Below are 18,346 nucleotides of genomic sequence, written 5' to 3' on the forward strand. Positions count from 1 at the left end.
GTAAGGCAGTCATTTCAAGCCACAGGTCAAGGCTAGGTACAGGGAGAGCTCACCAGAAGCCCTGGACTGGAGCAAATCTGTGTAGAGGATTGGGTGGGGCAGGAGAGCCTGGGAAGGGGATGGAAATGAGTCAGGGCTTGGGGAGGCTTGCAAGAGTGGTACTGAGAGGTAAAGCTGAGGCCCCACAGCCAGGTCACATGGACCCTGTGGTCTTTGATGATCTGGTGGGAGTGTGGGGAGCTATGTAGGAAGCCTCTGTGGAGTTCGTGAGAGGGCAAAGAGCCTGGGTCCTGGTGGCTAAGGCAGCTGCCAGTGTTTGAGGTGTAAAGACAGTGCCCAGGACTAGGCAAGGATTGTGTAGTCAGGGACAGCAACCAGAGAGGTTAAGGGATCAGGGCTGGAAACAGGGGACTTGCTGCTGGGAAGCAGATGGTAGCAGTGTTGGACTGGGTCAGGACCTAAGAAATAACAGATGTCTGGGGCCAGAGATTCTGTGTTGCAGGTCCTTAGGAGGGGGAGAGGGCCAAGAATGATTAGACCTTCTGGCTGTTCTCCATAAGAGCTGCTCAGACTCCAGGCCCAGCCTGACCTGAGTCATAGCTGATTACAAAGTTGTTGTGAGGTTCTTCCCTCGGCCCCAGCAGCCCTGGAAGGTCGCTTGTGTGTTACATGCTCTCTCCACATAGTGAACCCATGCTTTCTGGCTAACTCTCCTTGCAGAGAGAGGAATATGAATACCCCCTCCCACAGTTCCCGTATGGTTAGGACCACAGGAGCCAGAATCAAGAAAGTGGGGACAAGAGCAAAAAGACAGACTCTGTGGTACTGTTGAGACAGACAGACAGACATTTCTAGGTTGATGTCAAGGCAATATATGATTGGACAGTAGAGAGTGGGACAGGGACAAGGCGGGAGAGAGGAAGAGTTGGGATGTGTATGTGTGTGCCAGGTGTGGCAACAACCCATCAAGGGAAAGTGAGTGAAAACAGCACACTGGGGTGGTCTTGGACCACCTGGGACAGAAGCAGCCAGAGCAGACGGAGTGGACTTCGTGGTAGAGACAGAGCCCCGGCACACGACTCCACACTGGAGCATCTCCTGCGGAGTAAGACTGTGTGGGACCGGTAGCAACAGATTTAGTTTTATTTTTACTGAAACAGATGTTGACTTAGTAAGGGAGCAAGAAGTAGAGGAAGCAGCAGGGTAGGCCTGGGACATCAACAGCTCCTTCTACTGACCCTGTCACCAGGTCTCTGACATTCCATCTTCTCAGTGTCTGATCTCCCCAGATAAAAGGAATCACTTTCTGCCCAGTGAATGTGGAAGCCATGAAACTAGAGGGGTCTCGGGAGACTGGATGGGGGAAGGTTGTCTCTGCAAACAGCCAGAATTTGGTTTAGCTTAGAGGTAAGATTTCATATTATGCTCACAGAAGGACCCATGATTGGTTGCCACTACCTATGCTGGATGGTTCACAACTAGTGATTCCAGCTCCAGGGGCTTTAATGTCCCCCTGCGGCCTCTGTAGTCTACTGGATTCATGTGAACAAACCCACACACTAATGCAGAAATTTAAAAAAACAGAACAAAACAAAACAAAACAAAACAAAACAAAAATAAAACCAAGAAATTGAAACTAGCAGTATTCCTGCTAACCTGATCAGGATCTGGGCATTTTCCAGGATTAGGGAAAGTTCTTCCAGGAACTGCCGTACAGTGACTCTAAGTAATCAAGTTAAGGGTGTAACCCAAACTCACTAGCTCCAGCCTGGTCCCCATGCTCAGCTCTCAAACATGCCCGGGGGTGGGGAGTTTGGAAGGCCTCTGTTGAGGTTTTGTCTTTTTCCTTTTATTGTAATGATAAATGTTGGCCTCCAAGTGCTGGAGTCAGCAAGTAGCCTTTGAGACCCGACCCCTAATTAATTCTGATTGGTAAATAAAGAAACCAGCAGCCAAGAGTTGGGAAGAGGAGACATAGGCAGAGTTTAGGTTTCCTGGGCTTGGGACCTCAAGAAAGAGAGAGAGAGAGAGCGGCCATGGGATAGAGAAGCAAGGAGAATTACAATGGCCTTTGGGCCAAGGGAATGTGGCAAGAGGACTGCCAAATTGGGTTAAGAGCAGCCAAGATAGGACATAGTAAAGAGTACGTGATAATCTGGGACTATTGATGGGAAAGTAGATTCTAACAGCATGGAGGGTAGGCAGTTCCCCAGATATTGTGCTGTTTAAGGCTTATTAAAATATAAGACCTTTCATTTGGGAACATAAATGGTCTAGAATGGGAAGGAATCTTGCACTTGGGATAGATTTTTTTTTTTTTTTTTTTTTTTTTTGTGACAGCCTCTACATGGGACTCCCCTTCTCTTTCTTTCCCTCCACCTACTGTTTCTCTAGGCCAAAAGAGCCTAGAAACAGGACTCAGGGCTCCAGGGCTCCAGAAAAGTGCCCACGAAGCTGACTATCTGAGGCCCCAGCCTGGGCTGGGCAGGGGAGGTTAAGGGTGTAGCTGCCTTGGCAGTTAGTGTTAATCTTGAAGTTCCCAAAGGCCTTGGGAGTGCCAGGAGCAAACATTTTCTCTCCTAATGATGCTGCAGCAGATTAAGGAGGGGCGGGTCTCCCAGAGCATTAAAGAGTGGCACCCATTACCAACGGTGTCCTGGTCCAGCAGCTAGAATAACTCTACTCGAGTCGGGCCTCTGTGAAGATCTGGCTTTCCCAGTTGGCCACAAGCTTGGCCTGGTCTCTTTGACCAGGGAGTGGAAATGTATGACAAAATGACAGATTGCATGGTCACAGGCTGGTTTCAGCTTCATGTGAGGAAGGTCTTCCCAGGCCCGTGGATCACCGGTGGCCGTTCACTGAGGAGGGAGTGGGGGGAGCTTTATATCAGGGGCTTTAACCGGCTCAATATCCCTAGCCCTGTCACATCCTAGGTGAGTGTAATGAACTTCTGTGAGAGTGGAGTCATCAGAACTGGATTGGCTTTGCTCTGCCTAAGGCTGCACAATGACCTATGAGTCCAATCTGGGCCACCATCCAGAATGTAATACTTTGTGATACATGAAATTGTACAAAATCCAATGTCCGAGTTTGAGAGTGCATTTTTATTAGATACCGCCAAAGCTTGTTTTTTCACAGATTTCTCTTGGCATTAGATCCTGTATGTTCCACAGAAGCCCGTCTTTTGAAGGCTGAGCTCCAGGTGCGTCCTACCCCACAGCGTGGTAGTAAACCTGTAAGAGATGCAGACCAGTGGGGGCTGTCAGGTCACTGCTGCATATTCTGGAGGGGTTTAGGGGACTGTGGTATCTTTCTTCTGGTTTCTGTTTTGGATCCTGCAGTAGATAAGGGTCTTAATTATGTGTTCTCAGTCTGTGGTGTATTGAATCACCACACGCTCAAAGCAATGATGCCAACCATCTATGGACAGAAACCTTCCCAAACTGATGTAAATAAGCCTTCCTTCTTCATTACTTGGAACCTTCCTTCTTCATTACTTGGCTATCTCAGATATATTGTTACAGTACCTGAAAGCTGACTGACACATGTATTATCACTCTCACAGTACAATGGGGGAGGAGGGGGGGAGGGAGGGAGGGAGGGAGAGAGAGATATCTTTAAAGCCTGCTGTCTCTGTACAAGAATAGTATGCTGACTCCCACTCTAGGCTAATAATAAACAGGGCAAAATATTTTCACTTGTTTATTTTCTGTTTCTAAATGAACAAAACTGTAAGGGGTGGGAAGAAATGGGCCGTGGGCAGCTGAGGTGAATTTCAGGTGATCTGGTCTGTTAATGGTTCCAGCCTCTTACAGGGGGAGCTGGGGGTAGGGAGAGCTGGGATAAGGTGGAGGGGTATGGAAACAAACCCTAAAAGTAAGAATGTTTTTTAAAGAAAAAAATTTTAGCCTCAAAAACATGTTACTGGAGGCAGGATGATTCAACCTGGGTTCACAATGAGACCCTGTCTTATTGAGCAAAGGCATCCAGCAAGATGGCTCAGCACGTGGAGGTGCAGACTCCCGAGGCTGGCACCCTGAGGACCTGCGTGGAAGAAGAAAACCAATTCCCACAAATTGTCTTCTGACTTCTATGTGCACCCCAAGCCCCCCACCCTCACTTCAGATGGACACACACACACCCACACACCTGCTACATACATACCTGACACACATACACACACCACACACACCCGTCACATACACATAACACACCTGCCATACACACACACCTTCCATACATACACACCTGCCACACACACATACACACCTCACACACAACTGACATGCATACACACAACTGCCACACACACACATACACACACATACCTGCCACATCACACACACAACCTGCCACACACACACACATGTTGCACACATACACACATATGCATACATACATGCATACACACGCTCCAAATGAATAGGTGTAAAAGAAATTTAAATCACAAAGGTCTGGGGCTGTAGCTCAGGGGCAGAGCACTTGCCTGGTGTGTACCCTTCCACACCTTGCTTAGACACTTGGTCACCAACAGCTGGTGACCCTGTTTGGGAGGTTGTGGCACCTGGGAGCCTCCATGGAGGGGTGGGTCCCTGGGGCAGGGCTTGTTGCTGTGCAGGGTTCCATTTGCTGGTCACTTCCCACTCCCGAGTGAGGGTCAGCCTCTTGCTCCTGTGCAGAGCCTTTCTTGCTCTCATGCTCCGCAACATCACAGGCTCTATCAAGATGGAAGTGTGAGTCCAAGCAAACCCTCTTCTTCATAGGTTGTTTTGGTTAGGGTATTTTATCACAGTGGAAAAGTAACTAAGACACCTAGTTTGTAGGAGGCAAAATACTGAGAAAAAAAACCTCAACAATTTGGAGCATACAGAAAACATGCTAGTTAAAATTATTTATTTAACAGGATCAGCCTCAATAAATATTTTATCAACAGAACTTGGGAGATCTACAGGTTCTGGATGGCGTAAGTAAATCAGAGACAAGGCAGGAATTGAAAAATTAATCTTTGGAACAAAAGAAGGAGGCCCAAAGAATCTGAATGCCTGCCCTGTCCTTTTCAACAAACTGCTCCACCACCTGAGTGGTTCTGGGGAAGATGATTCTAGACGCTTTCCCACACACCTGCACAGATCAATTTGAGGCGAAACAGCTGATCTAAGCATGAAACTAGGACAGGAAGGGGGTCATGTGACTTTCAGTCATTTTGGGTGCAGTCAGAATTTCTTAAGGCACAAAAGCATTAATCACGACCATCACGGAAGAAAATAGAATCTTGAATTCTTTTTAGCTTAAACACCTTTTGATCGCCCAAACCCATCACTGAATAAGAAACTGTGCTTGAGCTCGGTCTGCAGAGTGTCTGTCTAGCGTGCAGGAGGCACTGGGGTCAGTCCTCAGCACTGGGCAAGCTGGGTGTGTGGTGCACACCTGTGGTCCCAGCTCTCAGCAGGACAAGGAGGCAGGAGGACCAGAAGCTTAAAGTCACGCTAAGCCACAAGAGAGTTTTGATAAAAACCAAAGAGCCCTGGGAAAAAGGTCTGAAGAGAGAGCTCAGAAGTTAAAAAGACTTGTTGCTCTTCCCGTGGGCTCCAGCTCAGTTCCCAACATCCCTGTCAAGTGGCTCACAACTACTTTTAATTCTAGCCCAAGGGAATGAATCTTCTGCCTTCCTAGTGTACCTCATTCATGTGAATGCAAGCATGTTTCAAGATAGGGTTTCTCTGTGTAGCCCTGGCTGACCTGGAACTTGCTCTGTAAACCAAGTTGACCTTGAACTCACAGAGATCTGCCTGCCTCTAAAGGTTTTTCTTTATTGTTGTTGTTTTAAAAAATGCAAAACTCAATATATAAAGAGCTCCTCACAAGTCAATCACCAAAAGAAAATTAGCACACATAGGAAAAGACGTTACTGCTCAACTCTCACGGGAAGAATGCCCAGTTTTGGAATCACTGGGAATCTATACCAGGGTAAAGTTGAAAAGACTGGAAAATAGATTAAAAAATTAGCAGACAAAAAGCCAAAACTGAAAGAAGAGACATTTATTGTGGCTCACGGGTTGAGAGGTCGAAGTCCGTAGTCTGCGGTCTCCATTGTTCTGGACCTGCAGATCGCTGTGGAGTAGAGGATGTGGTAAAGCTGAGATGCTCACTCAGGGTCTGAAGGAAGCAGAGGAAGAGTAGGGTTAGGAGACCCCACTCCCGTGACCTACTTCTGACAACTAGCTTTGTCTGCTACTCTTTGCCTCCCAACAAAGCCCCCATTTCATGGAGCTATTAAGGGGTTATAACCTATTGATAAGGTCTGAGCCCTCAAGATCCAAGTGCTTCCAAAAAGCCCATGAGCTGACAACCAAGATTCCCCTGATGAGCCTGCAGGAGGCATTTCATATTCTAATGGTAATGTGTGCATAGATATACATGTGTGCAAATGTGTTTGTAAAGAGAAGAGGGAACCATTGGCCAGCTGAAAACACAAGTTATGTAGTCTCTATGCCCAGCAAATCCTTCTGGTTTTCTCTTAAACCCCTATCAAATCATCCCCCTCTTCCCCCCAACGCTGCTGCTGATCCAAAGTGGGCCTTGTGTTCCCTGATGTAGATCCTTTCTCAGTGCAGGAGCCTTTTCTGCTTGTGATCCTAGGAGATATCAGGCATGAGCGAGAGGACCAGGAAAAGCTCACTCACAAGTGGGTGACCCTGCAGGTTTGGTCCTGTTGGACAGTGGACAGTGTGCAATGCCATTTAGATGTCAGTGGGAGGAGAAGGCTGTTCCCCCACTGTTTACCATTCCTGCTGGTAAGGACCCCCTGAGTTTTAAAGCTGTGGGCTCCAGGGATATATTTTCCCCTGGGGGCTGGCCATGTTCCAGGATTCTCACCTGGATATGGCCTGCTTATAGGAAGCTATTGGGACAGCACAGTAGAAAACAGAGGGCCTGGGGTCACTTGTAGAGTCCTTGACACTTGGCTCTCCATCGGCAAGAGTGCCCTCCACTGGAAGGACTGGGCTTTTCCTACCAGGCCAGACCAATTGATTGCTCTCTGGTTCTAAAGAGCCAACCTGTCTCTTTCATTCCACTCAACCCCCTGTCTGTTTCCTGTTAAATGTGAGATTGGCTGCAAATTAAACTTAATGGAACTTGAGTAATTATGTTGACTTTTTAAAGTGCCTACAGATAAATACACACTCAGCTATCTGAGAAAAATCAGCTTTCCTGTTGTGTTTCCCAGAGAGCAGATCAGTGAAGGGTCAGGGTGCTTCTGAAGGATCAGGAGACACCAGGTGGATTTCTGAGGCATGGGGCCAAGCCGGCTTTCCAGAATGGTGACTTGCCACACGCAGAGCCTGAAGAATACTGATGTCTGTGCCCTTTGACCCTCAGGCCAACTTCCTTCAGAAAATAACCAGAGGTAGAGACCACGGAGGTTTGAGCACAGGGTCATACATGTATCCTCCTGACCACGGGGGCAGGTAGAGCAGCTTTAGTATGTGAATATGGTGGGCTACCAACTATTGGCCACTCAACAGGGAAATTCCATCAAGACATTCACATTGGTAAAGGGCTTATAAAAGAAAGGGGAGAAATAAAAATATGGATATAAATGGCTAATTTTACCCCTACAGATTTCTATCCCTGGATTATACAATCCGAACAGGTGGATGGAAAACTACCAGCAGGGTGTAAGTCTGGGTTGGGCTATGAAAAAGCTGTTTGTTTTTATTTTATTTGTACTTTATGCATTTCTTTAGTGTGTGTGCCCGTGTAAACATGTTGGTGTGTGGAGGTCGGAGGTCAATGTCAAACATCTTCTTTCACTGAACCTGGAGCTCACCAATTAGGCTAGCCTGGCCAGCAAGCTCCAGGGGTCTTCCAGTCTCCATGTCCCCAGAGCTGAGATTCTAGACACTAGCTACTATGTGTGGGGTTTTTACATGGGGACTGGATATTTGAACTCAGGTCTTCCTGTTTGTATGTCAAACACTTTGCCTACTAAGCCACTGCCTCCTGCCTGGTTTTGATGTTCATTTCTCACCTTGCAGAACACCTATTACTAGAACATTGTTTCAAGTCAGAGCTAAGCCTGAAGTGGGTGGGCGGGGCTCACATCCTTCCTACAGCCTGACTTCGGGAGACTGAGCTGGTTGGTATCTGCCTTAGAATTTGCCTTAAAATGGTACCTGGTACCTTGAGATTGCTCTGGCACCATGTGAAACTTCCCCTTCCCTCAGCCTAGGGCTGCTGCCTCCAATGATGGGTACTTCTTGAAGTGTGAGAGACTAGAGGCCTGAATCCTTGTCATGTACCGTGGAGCTGCCTGTGGAACGGGATCATGGTCCCCCAAAGGGAAGAGCAGCTGTTGTCACTCTCCAAGGGCCACTATAATGCCGGTAAGTAAAACCAGAGCAGGACACCTATAAGCCTGGTCCCAGAAGGTCAGAGGAGACAGAGCAGAATCCCCTGGGCTCCTTAGTCCCCTCCTTGATGTAACAGACACCTGACCCCAGGCTATAGGGCTCCTGTTGGCTCCAAAGACATAATGGTTGGCTTTCAGATAGCCCTGGACTCCACAGTGAAGGCCTAAGGATTGTATCTGGGTTGCTTATATGTGCAAGGAGTGGTTTCTACGAGAGGAGCACGGAGTCAGTGTCTGCTGCTGTTACAAGGCTGGATGCAGAGTCTCCCACATACCCATGTGGAAATTGGATTCACTCACTCAACAGTATTGATTGGAGCTGTTAGTAGGTTCATGTTATTGCAAATGAGTGGCCACGGACATCCTTGTACGAGGCTCCCGGTGCTCGTGTACGGGAGACGCTCTGGGGTTTGTTCTCCGCTGCAAGCTGAGGGGCTTGCTTGGTAGGCTTTACAAGACAATGGTGAATTAGTCTGAAAGCTAGAGCATCTGTTTCCAGGACACAATGGAGGGAGTCTCTTCCTCCCCACCTAGCCAGACTCCACTCCGCCCAGTCAGCAGGTGGATTCTTTTCCCGATGCTCCATTCTTGCTTCCTTGATTGCTAATGAGGCTTCGCATATTCGCAGGCACTGATGAGCCATTCAGGCTTCTTCTTGAAACCCCAATTCAAAGATTCGAGTCCTTCGATTAGGGTCGTTCTGGAATCTTCGTATATTCAGAGTGGGACCGTTTACTGCTAACATGCCAAAATATCTGCGTCTACACCCTGTTTTATCTTGCCGGTTTCTCCATGGTGACATTGGATGAACTGAGTGTCTTTTTGGGAATCTACCCATCCCTTGTCTCACGCATAGCCTTGCTTTGTTTGGTTTCAGCGAATACCTCCTGCTTCACCGAACTCATCGGGAGAGTCTGTATTTTTCTCCCGAAAGCGTAGAAATGAGAAGTGTGGAAGAGATGGTGGGAGGAGAAAGGCCTGGTGGGAAGGGGCCGAGTTCACAGAAACGTCTTTTTTTTTTTTTTTTAACCTTTATTTATGTTAGTGTGTGAGTGTACTCAAGAGTATACCATGCCATGAGGCATACATGTCAGAAGACATTGTACAAGTCTGTTCTCTCCTTTCACCATTTAGGACACAGGAATTCAACTCAGGTCATCAGGCTTAGCAGCAAGTGCACTCCCCACCGGGCCATCTTGCCTCCCATCATGGAAATGGTCCCTGGGGTTTGCTCTGTGCTGTCAGCTCTGCAGCATAGGAGGTTTGAAAGGTAATGGTTAGACCCGCCCCCATGGTGTCTGCTGTACACACGGAAAGTGTGTAAGGAAGATGTTTAATGAAGTGTCTGGGGTGGACATCTCGAAAGCCAGTACTGAACACTCTTTCTGAAGCTGCTTTCTGTTCTAGACTCTTCCAAAGTACTGATCCACACCCACAGCTTTACCTGGCTTTATCTGATCTTCACGGTGGTCCTGAGTTTGCCTCCATTTCACAGAGAAGGAGCAGATATCCAGCGATGTTAAGCAAGATGATTCTTCATTACCCAGCTAAAAAGGGGACCTGAGCGGTCCATGCTGATGCCAAACGCCTTCTCACAGCCAGGCTTGGAAAGAGCTGAAGTGGCCCTGGGCTCATTCTACCTACAGCAAGGCAGCAGCTCTCCACACACACACACACACACACACACACACACACACACACACACTCACACACACACACACAGACACACTCACACACACTCACACACTCACCCACACACACACACTCACACACACTCACACACACACTCACACACACTCACTCACACACACTCACACACACTCACTCACACACACTCACACACACACTCACACACACACTTACACACACACACTCACACACACTCACTCACACACAGTCACACACACACTCACACACACACACTCACACACACACACACTCACACGCACACACACTCACACACACACACACAACAAGTGTCTTAGAGCAGAACTGAACGAAGCCTTCTTTAGGGACAGTGAAGGAGAAACTTCTGCAGCCCTGACCCAGATCACCCTGAGGGGGGAAGGGAGACAGACAGACAGAGACAGAAAGACACAGAGAGACACGGAGAATTAGAAGGAACAGGCTGAGGGGAGAGATTGGGGCTAAATAGAGCTGGGTGGGGGTGAGGAGATGTCTGACTCTGTTGGCCTTCACTGATCTCACTGTGAGATGAGGCAGATGAAATTTAAGTCACCCAGGTTGCATGATGATTTATGAGAATTACTGAGGAGGCCATTTCTAAGATATCAGCTGTTGGCTGGGCATGAAGAGAGGAGCCTGGGAGGGGGGCTGAGGAGGGAGGAGCCTCAGGCTGGAGGAGGGAGGAGCCTGGGGGCTGAGGAGGGAGGAGCCTGGGGGCTGAGGAGGGAGGAGCCTGGGGGCTGAGGAGGGAGGAACCTGGGGGCTGAGGAGAGAGGAGCCTGAGGCTGGAGGAGGGAGGAGCCTGGAGGAGCTGAGGAGGAAGGAGCCTGGGGGCTGAGGAGGGAGGAGCCTGGGGGCTGAAGAGGGAGGAGCCTGGGGGGCTGAGGAGAAAGGAGCCTGGGGTTGGAGAAGGGAGGAGCCTGGGGACTGAGGAGGGAGGAGCCTGGGGGCTGAAAAGGGAGGAGCCTGGGGGCTGAGGAGGGAGGAGCCTGGGGGCTGAAGAGGGAGGAGCCTGGAGGGCTGAGGAGGGAGGAGCCTGGGGCAGGACTACAAAACTAGCTTTAACGATCAAACTGGTGGTGGTGGTGGTGGAGGATGAAGAGGAGAATGAAGAGGGGGAGGAGGAGAAGGGGGGAGGGGATACAGAATAGAAAAGGCCTCAGATGACATGGTGTGGAGCAGACATACTTTCTCGGGCAGTGGTCTGCAGCCCTAATGTTTGGTGTGGTCCTTCGAATCTGTGAGCATTGGCTCCTGGATCCCTCTGCCCATGGATCCCTGAGCCCCAAGATGCCGGCACCTGAAGGCAGTAAGTTCACACAGTTACACACTGTCAGTGTGACTTTCCACGAGACTCAAGCACCGGAAAGACCCAATGTCGGAGATGCTCCACTCGGAGGGTGTGGCCGCCCATTAGTGACTTCCCAGCTTGAACTTGTCTCTGGTCCCAGGTAGTCTCAGTGCTGCAGTGTCCACACTGGGACCCAACACAGTTACTCGAGACAAGTTTCCTGCAAAGCCACCACCCACTTCTGTCCCCACAGCCCTTTAGCAGAGTCAGCATTGACTATGAAAGCAGTGTCAGGGACAGTGGTAGAGTTGGCACCTTCAGGAGACAGAAGGGAGAGGCCAGGCTAGACCCCTGGGCTGGGATGGGAAGCGGAGAGACCAGGCTCCAGGGCCCCACATGGTCTATAAGCCTTATTTCCATTAGGTAGAGAACAGTGTCTCAGGGGCTGCCTCTGTCCCCTCTGTCTGTGCCGTTACTATAGCAGCCACCCCAGCTCGCAGCGAGGGGGCGTGCAAAATAGGTCAGATCAGTAATGAGGCCTCTCGGCTCTGATCTGCCTCCTGATGGGACGTGGCTTCACAAGACACCCGTTTCACATCAGAGCGGCTGGATCCGGACTCTGAATCAAAGGCCTCTGAGCTCAGATGCTAGGCCTGGGAGATCTGTCTGTGGCTGGGGCTCAGGAGGTCTCTTCTTGATCCTTCTATAGTGAGTCACGCTAGTGCCGAAGCCAGCTAGTGCTGGATTCCCAGTGTCATCACAGGTCCCTGGAAAGGGCACAGGCTCTCACAAGGCCGAGACTCCATCTAGGGACTGGTCTTGGAGTCCTTCCCAGTGACAACTCATGGCCAATGAGACTTTTCATTCCCACCAGCCTAAGTTCAAATCCTGGCAGTTGCTCCCAGGAGACAGTTCCACTTCCTTTTGGGGCAAGTGAGGAGTTATAGTTGTCTTATCATGGTGTGAATGCAAAGAGACCCACTGTGGTGATGGTAACCCATGGGGTGTGGAAAGTAGTGGGGTAGGGGTGGGGTGGACAGGTCCCACCCCTATCTCTTGCTCTGTGACCTTAGGCACCTGGTCACCCTCTCTGTTCAGATGATGTAGAATAAAGAATTTCTTTGTCCACTCCATCTGCTTCTCAAAGAGGCTTCTTGAAGTGGCATGTTTAATGTTTTAAGATGCTGAGCCCTGACCAGTTCCCAAAGCTCTAGTAACTTCTGTCTGTACCTGCTGCTTGGGAGCTAATTGCCTTGACCCTATACAGGGATCTTTGTCTTGTTTCTGACATACTAGAAACAATATCTGGCTTACAGTAGGTGCTCAACCAATGCTGTTGAGTGGCTTTGCACACTCACACACACATGCACGCATGCGCGCACGCATACCATATTATGCCTGGCCTTCTGTGGGACTCATCACATAGTTTTTTCTGGAGCCCTCTTTCTTTACTATAGCCACACGTGTGGGGGTCTCTCTACTTAGCAGTGAGAAGGAGGAGCTGACTCCCCTGTATGGATGCAACTCAGCTCTCTTCCCCTCCACCCCTAGGCCATATCTGAATTACCCCAGATACATGTAAAGGAAATCTTGTCATGAAAGACATGCTTCCTGATCTGAGGAGGAGAGGACCCTTACTCAAGGAGGTGAGAAGGGAAAATAGTACAGAGCCATTGTCCCTTAGCTCCTAGAGGTGAGACTGCTGTGGTATCCACTAGACCCCAAAACCCACATAGGTAAGCTGGATATACTGACCAGAGCCTAGGTGTGCACAGCCTGGGAGCCTCTGCCTAATCCTTGAAGTCCACAGGGGCTTAGGAGATGGAGCTAGTGCAGCTGGGGTGTTTGCTGGCGCACCTGACCCTCAGCGGCCAAGTCTATGGAGTTTAGGAGCCTTGGGGTCCCAGCTCTCGGCTCAGGAATTGAGGACCCAGGATTACCAGCTTCTCCAAACATTACAGGTCATTCTTCTCTGTGGGAACCAGATACCTTTCCAAGGGACAGCCCTGCACTAATCCAAAAGGGCGCAGTTGGGTCAGACACTGTGTTGTCCTGGATGCCCTGCAGCAGATCAGGTACCCCTGAGGAGGTCAGAGCATCCAGGAATGACAGTGGCTTGATGTTTCCAGTCCCTAAGCTGTTGACACCATGACTCAAGGAGCTCCAATTAGCAAGGGACATGGCCCAGAAATTACAGGAGTTACATAATTGCTTTGAGTCTTTCCACCAGCAAACCTGGGTCCATGGCCTTCGCCCCCAGAGGCTCCTGGCTCCATGGGATCCACTCTGCCTGTGGGGCCATGGATGGGAAGGATTGAGGTACACAGGGCTGGTTGACTCCCAGGCACCATCATATTTTAGAACTGAGAGGAGCCTGAGACCCTAGGTCTAACCTCTTTCTCCTGCAATGCTAAGATGGGAGATCTGGACCTTTCTCTTATAGGGAAGACTTTCTCATCTATCTGTCCCTCCTACGCTTGAGCTCTCAGAGTCTAAGCTTCTTCGGTGAAGTCAAACATGCCTAGATGGAATCTTTGACTCACAGACTCAGCATCATAGGCACATTCGGAGACTTAGAAGACCGAAGAGCCAGGGAATTAAGGGATTGCTGGGAGATGCGGAAGCCTATATCAGCCTGAGACACACAGCACAGAGAATAGGTGTCCTGGAATAGAAGTCTCAGCCTCGGAGGAGCCTTAGACATCTCTGCCTATGGTATAGAAGCCTCACTCCAAGGGCCTGTACTACAAGAATGGAAAGGTCACCATCCTAAGAGTGAGTCTGCCCGACTGTCTCTTTCTGCTGATGTGGAGCCCAGTTACACTTCACCTGACCCCTACTAAACCTGCCTCTATCCTGTGCGTGCATGTGTGTGCACGCATGCTCCAGTGTGTGTGCAGACAATGATCTGACTCCATCACAGTGGCCAAGTCCCTGGGTGAACATAGGGACCAGCCAGACTCTTGGGTGGGGACACCTGTCTTTCTCCAAACCCTTGTGCACAGCCTTAGCTCCATCCATCCCAGTTCACTAAGGCAGAAGGGAAGACACTGAGCGTGGCTTCACCCTGGAGGAGGGACTAAGAGAGACCAGCCAGGGAGTGTTTAAGGACAAATATAGATAGACAGGTCTGGTCTGTATGTGGCCAGTCAGTTACTTCAGCTCCTCCATTAACCTTGAGGAGACTTTGAGAAGGTCGCTCTATGGTGAAGTGTACACTGTGTTGGGCTGTGCTGTGCTGTGCTGTGTTGGTCTGTGCTGTGTTGGGCTGTGCTGTGTTGGGCTGTGCTGTGCTGTGCTGTGTTGGGCTGTGCTGTGCTGGGCTGTGCTGTGCTGTGCTGTGCTGTGCTGGGCTGTGCTGTGCTGGGCTGTGCTGTGCTGGGCTGTGCTGTGCTGTGCTGTGCTGTGCTGTGCTGTGTTGGGCTGTGCTGTGTTGGGCTGTGCTGTGCTGTGCTGTGCTGTGCTGTGCTGTGCTGTGCTGTGCTGTGCTGTGTTGGGCTGTGCTGTGTTGGGCTGTGCTGTGTTGGGCTGTGTGTGTTGGGCTGTGCTGTGCTGGGCTGTGCTGTGTTGGGCTGTGCTGTGCTGTGCTGTGCTGTGCTGTGTTGGGCTGTGCTGTGTTGGGCTGTGCTGTGCTGTGCTGTGCTGTGCTGTGCTATGCTGTGCTGTGCTGTGCTGTGCTGTGCTGTGTTGGGCTGTGCTGTGCTGTGCTGTGCTGTGCTGTGCTGTGCTGTGTTGTGCTGTGCTGTGTTGGGCTGTGCTGTGTTGGGCTGTGCTGTGTTGGGCTGTGTTGTGCTGTGCTGTGTTGGGCTGTGCTGTGTTGGGCTGTGCTGTGTTGGGCTGTGCTGTGTTGGGCTGTGCTGTGTTGGGCTGTGCTGTGCCGAGCTTTGTCAGGCTGGGCTGGGTTCACCAAGAGTGTTCATTCCTTGCACAGACTTGGTATTTATCAGGACAAACCACAGCTATTCCCTCTCACCTTCCATCCTCAGGCTGGGAGAGCTCAGGGTGTCCCGAGATGGCGGTAGGAAGCATGTCCCAGATGAGGATCAGCCTGTGAAAAGCTTGGGGAGCCAGAGGAGGCCTCCGGTGTTGGAAAGCCGCACATTGTTGGTGGGGTGTCTAGGTGTGGGGTGCAGCTGTAAGGGTGGAAGGGGCCTGGAGTAGGGCATCAGGAGACTCCTGCAGACACCCTCCCACCTTCAGCCTGGGATTGTCACACAGCACCCTCCCTCCAGGGACTTCAAAAGCCAGAATGAGGCTGAAAGGCATCAATAGGAGTCACCAGAAAGTTTATATCGCTTCCAGCCAAATCCCAGCCCTTACTGTGTGGAAAGGTTTGATCGGAAACCCGGCCCGACATATCCGGGTAACTTAGAGAATCTGGCGAGGTCCTATTATGACACAAAGAACAGGATTTTATTAGGTTCACCTCAAATGTCATCTGAGGGGGAAAAAAGGAGGAGATGGGTGACAAGTCTGGGTCGTGGTGCTGACACTGTGCAGTTGTGGGGCACATGTGAAAGGGCTCCTCCATCCATCCTGTGTGAGAGGAGGCTGATGGTGCTGCTGTTCCAGCGGGCAGTATCCCCACATGCCCTCTTAGCATCTCTGGACACCTGGGTCTCCTCTCTCTACCGGATCTGCACCCAGGCAGGCAGAGGTGGCTCGCCACCCCATCAGCCTTCCCACTCCCAATTTCTCTAGTATTCTTCCTCGTCCTTGTGTCTAGGCTGGACCAGCCCTCCCCCAGAGTACAGGCAGATATCCGTACCATGCTTCATCCTGGCCAAACCTCTGACCAGCCTTATCACTCCACGGTTGGGAAGGAACCAAGCACTTCTGAGAACTAAGCATAACCTAATTTAACCTAATTTAGGTCTCAAGCCCTGCCACATCCCACCTGCCTCCTCCTGGGTTACCTTGCCTTCTCAGATCCTAGCTCTGTCCCCAGAAGTCTGTTCCGCCCTTGGAAGGGTGTCTGAGTAGCCATAACCAAAAGTAGCCATCACAAGAAAGCACTGCATGTGGTGAGGTTTCAGACAGCCGAGGCACTCCATGCTCCGCCATTCCTTCTTCTTGAAGCCATTGCCCTGATCAGATGGGCCTGTGGTCACATCTCTTGGGGTGTTGTCTTGAAAGAGGATTGGTATAGGAAGGCTTAGCCCACAGTGGGCAGCACCATCTCTAGGAAGGTAGGCCTGAGCTGTTTAAGAAAGCGAGCTGGCTGGTGTAATCACTATGGAGAGGATGGAAACACACACAGAGACGCGCAGCTAAGAGATCAAGCAGAACTTGATGAATCTGGTGGAAGAAGAGGAGAAAGGAATGTAGGAGCCAGAGGGACAGAGACACAAGAACACCCACAGAATCAACTAACCTGGGCTCCTAGGAACTCACCGAGCATGAACTGACAACCGGGTCTAACCTAGGCCCTCTGCATGTATGTTATAGTGGTAGAGCCGCACGTTTTGGTGGGACTCCTCACAGTGGGAATGGGGGCTGTTTTTGGCATTCTGGCCTGCTTTTGGGCCCCCTTTCTTCTTACTGTGTTGCCTTGTCCAGCCTTGATATGAAGGGAGGTGCTTAGTCTTATTGCAACTTACCATACTTGGTTGCTATTCCCAGGAGGCCTGTCCTTTTCTGAAGGGGACCGAGGAGGAATGGATGGGGAGGAGGTAGTAGTCGGGATGTAACAGACGAGAGAATAAATTGACAATGATGATGATGATGATGATGATGATGATGATGATGATGATGATGATAATGATGATGATGATGATGATGATGATGATAATAATGATAATAATAATAATAATAATGATAAAGCCAGTCGAGAGTGAGCTAGGGGTTTTGCTGAGCTGAGTGCTGAGAAACTGCCAGGAGCTTGTGGGGTGAGTTTAGGGGGACACATGGGACTTCACTGTACCAGGTCAGGTGGGGACAGCCAGGCCAACTAATACCTGGTCTTTCTCACGGTGTCAGGCAATGACAAGATCTTTCTCAGAGAGATTGTCACTTTCTCATAGCCTCTTTCCCACACTGCCTGCATTTCCTTGTCACGGCCCAAAAGGGTTTCACCTTTTAGAACTTAATGGGTTTCCCAGTTTATGGCCACTGACTGCTGGAATATGGGTCCCAGGAGTGTGTGAGGGAGCCCCGAGTCTCTCTCTTTACTTTTATGGCTCCAGGGCCAGAGCACCCACTGGAACCACAAAGGACTGAAGGGGTGAGGAGGAGGGAGGAGGAAGGGAGGGATGGGGAAGGGAGAGGTGAGGCAGGGGGCTGGAGAGAGGGAAGGAAAAAACAGATGAGTCTAACAAGAGGAAGATCAAGCTCCTCTCTACACCTCGCCTGGGAATTTGTCATAAATAATCGTTAATGAAAGGAATGGCACTCCAGGGTGACACTGGGCGTTTCCCACCTGTCACCCCACTGAGCTATCCAACCTCTTCCAGAAGGTAACATTGCTGGTGCCAATGACAGGTATCAAGGGTACATCTCAGATTTCCTGCAGTCTCAGCAGCCTGACTTTTGCTCAGCCCACGCATCTAGGCTCTTCTGAAAAAGTTACCAGGATTCCAAACAATGGAGCAGGGCTGAGACTTTCCACTGTCCAGGCCCCCAGGAGTAGGTGGTCCCCCTGAGCCTTAGTACCTATTCCTATAAAATAACCTGAACACTAGTGTCACCTCACTGTGGGGTGATGGCCAGAGAAAGGAGTGGGCAATCCCCCTGTCACCGTGACACCAAGCTCAGTGCAGAAGACAGAGGTCTCTGTCAACCATCTCTTACCAGAAGCCAGACGTGTTTCATAGTTTGAACTTTGGCTTTAGGAATGTTTTCATACACATAGTAGGTGATCGGCTTATGGAATGGAACCCTCAGACTCTACCACAAATGGCTTGGCGGTTCCTCTTCACATTTGCAGAGATCCCTCCCTGGTGGTCTTACTCCCAGAA

The sequence above is a fragment of the Micromys minutus genome (genome assembly GCF_963924665.1).
Source record: "Micromys minutus genome assembly, chromosome: 9".
NCBI classification, from domain to species: domain Eukaryota; kingdom Metazoa; phylum Chordata; class Mammalia; order Rodentia; family Muridae; genus Micromys; species Micromys minutus.